Source organism: Sciurus vulgaris, assembly GCF_902686455.1.
Source record: "Sciurus vulgaris genome assembly, chromosome: 7".
Taxonomy (NCBI): Eukaryota; Metazoa; Chordata; class Mammalia; order Rodentia; family Sciuridae; genus Sciurus; species Sciurus vulgaris.
This window is the reverse complement of record NC_136467.1, coordinates 80,694,958-80,702,356: the sequence shown is the minus strand read 5'-3', so window position 1 is coordinate 80,702,356 and position 7,399 is coordinate 80,694,958. Positions and strand designations below refer to the sequence as shown.

Sequence of the window (7,399 nt, the reverse complement as noted above, 5' to 3'; positions counted from 1 at the left end):
TTTGGTTACTGGGTCTTTCATTGTCCTTGAACTATTAAATTATAGGTAAGTCACAGCAATGCAGATAACTCATGTTCACAGGCACACAGGCATGCAAATTAATTTTATAACATAGAAGTATGACTGCTTTCCCTACCTTTATTCTTATAATAAGCAAATTTTATACTTATTTATAAATTAATTTTCTTGCTGATTATTTTAGTCCATTTTGTATTGCTAAAACAGAATACTTGAGACTGGATAATTTATAAGCAATAAAAATGTATTCCTTACAGTTCTGGATACTGAGAAGTCCAGAATTAAAGCATCTGCATCTGCCAAGGAGCTTCTTGCTGTATCCCATGGTGGAAGATGGAAGATTAATATAATAAAAGAGAGGAAGAGAGAGATTTTGAATAATTCTCCTATGAATCAGTTATAGTATCTTATAACTTCTCTTATTAGTTAATTAATGAACTATATAAACTTTTTTTATTTTTTACAGACTGCATTTTGATTCACTGTACACAAATGGGGTACATCATTTCGTTTCTATGGTTGTGCACAGTGTAGATTATATAAACTTTTTGACATGCATTCATGTTATATTTGTATGAAGGTCATGATTATATCTTATTTCAAATATTTTTCCTTAATACAAACACATTTCATCTATATATAATTCTCAAGTATTTATTAATATCTTTTCATTTTTCCCCTTCTTTGAGCAATATAATACACCTGAAAATCTGTATAGAATACATGGAAATTTGAAGGTTGAAATGAAAGGTAAGATTAGGATTCTGTGAGTTCCATAATCTTTCCTACCTAATATTCAAACCAAGGATAATTGGAACCAAAGCTTTGAATATGGAGATTGTTCTTTAGTCTTTGGTTTTTAAATGAAAATGAAACCTTTACTTGAAAAAATATAGCTACATGTAATATATAAACATTTCATATTTATGTTTTATATAACACAAGTATTTAATATTTATAAATATATTTGTATATAAAATATAAAGATATACATATATATATACATATAAACATGTATTTATCTACCTATTCATTTATAATCATCCCATTAGGGAATGAGACTTTTATGTGTCATTTGAAAACCTCCTCTGCATTCCAGAACCTTGAGCACTGATTTTCTAGTCTGCAGGTATAGCTGTTGCACCTTGCCTTGATGTCATGTGATCCATCTGTCAGTGTTGGTCTTCTGCTGTTCTGCTATTGATAATACATGAGATTACAGAATTTTCTGGTCCAGTCTCTACTCAAGACTTATATAGATCTTCTTCCAGAAGGTCTAGTAGCAGTCCCTCCCCTCCCCATTACTTATTCATGTTTGGCCCAGACACTTCAGGTAGACTGGGTTCCTAAGTGGTCAGTCGCACTCCCAAATTCTCTCCCACTAAGGTCTCTGCTCACAGAGACATGATGTCCAATCAGACTTCTCTCTCTTTCCTGGTGGAGCTTCGAATACCTATGCTTCCTCTTACCCCAATACACAGGAATCACTTTGCCCTTTTTAAAAAAATATAGAGAGTTATAATACCTCTACAGACCTGGATTGTAGACCATGAAGACACAAATATGTGTTATGTTCATCCCTATCAATCATGTTCTGTTTAGTATTCCAAGTATAAAAATTCCCATGAGAATACTACCACCTGCAACACCTCCCTTAAGGTCATCAACTTCACAACCAGGTTTGTTGACATCAAATGACCTAATAACAATAAGTCAGAGTTCTGAAGTAAAGTCTCTTGGGGGTACTGTTATTTTCTTTACTATGTACTCACAGATGACTTCAATATTGTCTTTCAGGTAAGCAGAAATTGGAATAATAGAAGCTCCTTCTGCTACTGTACCTTGTACAAATGCAAGGATCTGTTCATACTGTTCTTTATTTAGTCTGACTTTCTTTTACCAAATCAATTTTATTCTGTAGAATCAAAATATGCTAGTTTCATGATTTCTATAGCAGTGAGGTGTTTAGAAGTCTGAGGCTGAGGGCAAAATTCATTACCACCTATCAAAAGAAGAGCTGCATCCATCACTGCTGCACCATTCAGCATAGTAGCCATCAAAATATTGTGACCAGGACAGTCAACAAAGGAAACATGTCTGACTAATTTGAAGTGCCCTTTGTTCCCTGGAACACCTATAGGAAACTCATCTGGTGTGCCACTTCCACATGACCTATAACATTCTGGCAGAGGACAAGTTGGGTCATCAAGTTTATAAGTCTTAGCATTAGCATATCCAAGCTTGATTGTAATGTTTCTTTCTAGTTCATTTTTGAACCTGACAGTGTGAACTCCAGAAAAGGCTTTTACAGCTGTAAATTTCCCATGAGCTACACGACCAATTGTACCTATGTTAATTGTAGTTTGTCTGCTGATAACTTCATGTGATAGTGGCGTCAACTTGGTAACATCCAAGGTGGCGAGACCCAGATGAGAAAGGTGCACCTGCTCAAGAGTCACTTCGGCCTTCCCCCCACCCCCGATTGGTTTATGCCTAAAATGTAACACTCATTGGAAAACATGTTAAACCAAGTGATTCTAGATAACCAACAGAGATCTTTCCAGTCCTTATTTTTGTGGGATTTTGTTGGTTGACTGGTTGTACTGCTGGGGATTGAACCTAGGGTCTACGAGGCAAGTGCTCTACCACTGAATTGTACCCCCAGTCCTGTTTATTTCTTAACTACTTTATTGTTGTGATTATGAAATAGATTCTAACCTTAGTAATCTTTGGACTTTGCAAGAGATTAGAAGGTAAAAGATGTTAGAAAGCAAAGGGTGAGTCCTTTTAATTTTTAACACATTTTCCATGTCCCTATACTCTTCCTGGTACTGTGCTTTTAAATTTTTATTTATTTATGATTTTGCTCCATAAGAGATTCTGTTACAGCACAGATAGTATTTTTTAAAACTTCCAGTGTTGAGAAGTAGGCCTATTAAATAAAAGTACCTGGGACTGGGGATGTGGCTCAGTGATAGAGTGCTTGTGTAGCATGCGCAAGGCCTTGGGTGCAGTCCCCAGCACCACACACATACACACACAAAATGTATCTCAATGAGTTTTGGTAGTCTGATAATATGCTTTAGTTTGATTTTCTTAAATTTACATTGAGGTGAAATTTCATGCCAACCATCATATTGTGCTCTTTTGGACACTGAAGCTGCCTTGAAGAATTTTTGAAGCTGTGGGGTAGTAGGCTGTTATTTGTTAGTGAGTTTTGAGGAAACATATTAATGTTACACACTTGATTGACTTTGAAGGGGTTGTGATGTATCACAAGAAACCCATTTAAATAAAGTCCACATAAGGTTCTAAATTTAGCAATTTAAAAAAAATTTTTTTTTTCATGAGGATAAGGAGGATAGTAATACAAGAGACCATTGGTACTGTAGAGTTCCCAGATTCTGTCTCATAAGATGCATGTCCTTTTGCCTCTTAATTACATCTACAAAGATCCATTAAATGTTAAATAAGAAAAGTAGATACTCTTTTGGATGTATAGACATCCATCTTTTTGTTATTTTGAAGTGGGGTGAGGGCACAAAGCCCAAACTCCAACATCTGTACCCACTCACTGCAACAAAATTGCCAAGAGCAGAGGCTACACATTAGTGGGCAGATTTCAAGAAGAAGATGCACTCAGTAGGGCCACTCTTCTATCTCACTATTGGGTCTCATTATTCTTCTTTTAAGAGCAGCACAAAATTGTGCCTTATAGGTTACTAGAAAGATTGAGAACTAAAGAGTACCAGAATAAAACAGAGGAAAACTCTTTTTTACTACATGCTCCAGAAAATTCTGAATTAATGCCCACTCTACAAGGAGAAAAAAGGAGATGCCAACACAGATTATGTATTACCTTAATTAAATTTCCATAAATTATCTGATTACATTTTTTTGTTTTTGATTTTTGCCCTACTTCAGGTTTAGATATAGTGTATTCACCACAACCTTGCATCATATCATGTTCTGGTTATGTAATTATAAAATAATTAAACTGCTTTCATATAATTATATGAAAATTAAATGATTACATTTTAGAAATGGGCTGCTTAATCCTGTTCAGTTTCTAACCCATAATAAACTTGGCACCACTAGAGAAGGTTGGAAGAGAGACATAAAGCGAACATTGCTTGGCTTTCTTCCACAAACATTCCTGCTGTGGAAGATTGGCCCTTTCAAATAACACCCAAGTACTGAACTGGTATTTAATTTAAAAATCTTTAATCAACAAGGATCCCAACAACCACTTGAACTTCGCTGCATGTCAGTTCTAACTAGCAATTATGAAATCACTGCTAATGCCATCAATAAAATAGGAGTCTTTGAATTGGGAGTCAGGGGAGGGTACTGAAACCAAAGAAATCAAGAGATCACTATCCTGTTTGAAAAGAAAATTCTGGAGCAGTTTAGCTGAAATTAAGATCAGAGGTGTTGAGTCCTTTTTAACCTAAACTGCTTTAGGCAGGAATGCCTCATTCAGTTACTCTAATAATATGGTGAAAGTATATTCTAAAATCCTCCATCCTGAAAAATTGCATTCATTTTCAAATCTTAATGATGGAAAGATTAAGAACAAAGAATTCCTTTTATAACTGTTAAGGAGCCATGAGCAAATTTATTGGAGAAGAAATTTCCAGTTGATGGGTTGTACTGAGCAATTAGGGATTTGACTCTGTGACCCAGAAGATGTATGCTATCTCAGCAGACATCATGTAAGTTCTGAAAGTCATTTAAATTTCTTCTTTTAAACAAAGCATTTTTGACTTGTCCAGCATGTTTTATATTTTGATTTGCTTTCATGTCTATCAGTTTATCCACAGATCATGACAGAATGAAAGAATGAACAAGAGGAAAAAAGACGTCTCAGGAAAATTGAGGCCTGTGAGACAAACAGGATAAGAATTTACCTCTGTCACTCGTGGGGAAGCAGGCAATGATTGATGCACGCAGATTTGGTCAGCCTGTCAGTGCCTGCATAGGAGAGTTCAGCTTGGGAAGGTGAAAGTGCTTTGGAAGCAGAGCAGCTGGTAAGAGAAGGTCAGGATAGAGACCTGTTTCTGAATGTATCTCACAGTTAAAGATTAGCCTTTGAAAAGGGCAAGTGGATTTGTGGGAAACACAAATATTTAAATTAGCACTTTCTGATTTGTCTCATTTGTTAACTCTTTATTTCTTTTCATATATGTAGAGGTAAGGTTGCATTTTGATTTTTAACATGACTTTTAGTGAACCAACTTCTAAAACTCTGGTTTTTGTTCTCATCAGTGTAAATCTCCTTAATACTTATTAACTGATAACATCTTTGTTTTTCCACATGCATGTATGTAAAATTAAAGAATAATACATTTAAATGAAAAGAGGGAAGCAGTATTGTAGTTTAAGGGGTATGATCATTTTGGAGTTTTTCAGATTGTTAACATTTTCCTTTTTTGTTGTTGTTGTTGTTTTTTTTTAAATTTTTTTTTATTTTGGTTTTTTTCAGCACCAGGGCTTGAACCCAGGGGCACTTAACCACTGAGCTATATCCCCAGACCTTTTTCATATTTTATTAGACAGGGTCTCTCTGAGTTGCTCAGGGACTCGCTAAATTGCTGAGGCTGGGTTTGAACCCTCAATCCTCCTGCCTCAACCTCCCAAGTGGCTGGGATTACAAGCGTGCACTACCAAGCCTGGCCCAACATTTTCCTAATCTCAGCAGAAATAGTGTTTTATTTTAGTGTGACAGACAGGAACAGAGTAGCACAGAAAAGTCCAAAGTTCAGAGACCAAGGCAGTAATTCCTATGGGTATTGAAAAGTTTTCATCTTTTTTGGCTTTTTGCAAGGCATATCAAACCTTAAAAACTCTCAATAGTGCCGAAAACAGATCTCAGGATTGGATTGTCCCCATAGGAAGAAAAACAAATCTAGAATTAAACCTGAAGATTCCAATCAGAACCTTATGACTGCATGTTGGTTTTTGTGCTCATTTAAGCAATCCCTAGATGACACAGAGCTTTGTAATCTATCTGTCACTAGATGGCACTATATAAACATCTTTATTTTCAGTTCTTTTACCTTCCCAAGGAGTTGGGAAGAAGGCAAAATATTAGATAAGGCAAATCCATTTAGTCTTTTAAAAAAACTGCAACAATTTATTAATTTAACTAAATCTTCAATTATAAACCTAAACCCCTTATAACTGATTTGTCAATACCTTATTCCTTTATCAAGTACAGTTCCATTCACTGGAGAAGACTCAAAGGCAGCTTCAAGTTTGTTATCGGCCAGATAGGAAATTGAATAATAAGAAGGCAAGAAAATTGATAATATGGTAGAAGTACAGGAAAAATAAATAACATTTACAGGAAAATGTATAATCTTGAATTTTCTTTGGTTTCTATTAAAACTGCTGGGGCCTTGGAAGATTGTCAGTTTAATGTTCTATCAGTAGTACCATAATTTATTCTTTTGTCACATCATGAGACTTGGAGATGAAAAGGCCCATGCTAGCAGAAGGCACAAGAAGAGATTACAAATGCAAATAATTCTGTAGCTCTCATACCAGGAGAGAGTTCGTCTGGTAATATTTCTTTTAAGTCACACAGAAATCTTTGGTGGGTCGCCAAAAAGCTAAATTGTCAGGTTAAAAAGAAGAGGGAGAAAGGAAGAGAATATTTGAAAGGAGCATGCAAAGCTATGATGAAAAGTCAGAAGATGGATGATAACTGCAGCATCTGTGATTTTTTTTTTAAGAGCTAAGAATGGAGGGGATGAGGGGGTGGGTAAAGAATGCAAAGCAGTTTGGATAAGCAAGGTTAAGTGTACTGGAGCCTGGGGAATTGAAGACATCTGGTTATATCAAACAAAATGTTGCCTGTGTGACTGGGGGCAGAGAGGGTAACTCAGGTCACCTGCCTTCCTGAGGTAGGTTGCTGCCTCTTGGTTCCCCTTCCCAGGAGCAGTGGGCTATGTTCCACAGAGCTGAGGTGCCATCTGCTGCTTCCTCCCCCCCAGGAAATGAGCAGGCACGGAGGAGAATTTTAAAGACATCAAAGAGCTTGGGCAGACTACCACCATCTCTGTAGCTGGCCATTCTACCAGTCTAGTAAGGTCAGGGAGGAATGGAGAAAGAAAGGAGTCAAAATACTTAGGGGTGGGGTGGGAGCAGGGATGGAAGAGGGCTGGTTTAAAGGAGCTTTCTTCTTCTAGCACAGTCACTTCGAAAACCTTTTCCCCCTTTCTTTGTATTTTAGCTTACAAACATTGGCTTCTCTCTGAAAAGGTCACCCTGCTATTCAGACAGAATTTGTGACTCTCAGCAGCTGGGAGTACCTTGGAACCAAAGAGAACCTATTAGGAGAGAAAAAAACCTCAAACCAAGCTAAGCTGGAAACAAG

At 36.5% G+C, this 7,399-nt stretch overlaps 1 pseudogene across 1 annotated transcript; it reads right to left on the bottom strand.

Moving 5' to 3' along the window:
* Positions 1 to 1,605: 1,605 nt before the first annotated feature.
* Positions 1,606 to 7,095, bottom strand: LOC306666925 (eukaryotic translation initiation factor 2 subunit 3, X-linked-like; annotated as a pseudogene). Its single transcript has 2 exons — positions 6,914 to 7,095; positions 1,606 to 2,511 (listed from the first exon to the last, which is right to left on the bottom strand). The product of its transcript is annotated as a eukaryotic translation initiation factor 2 subunit 3, X-linked-like (transcript).
* Between the last annotated feature and the right edge of the window lie 304 nt (positions 7,096 to 7,399).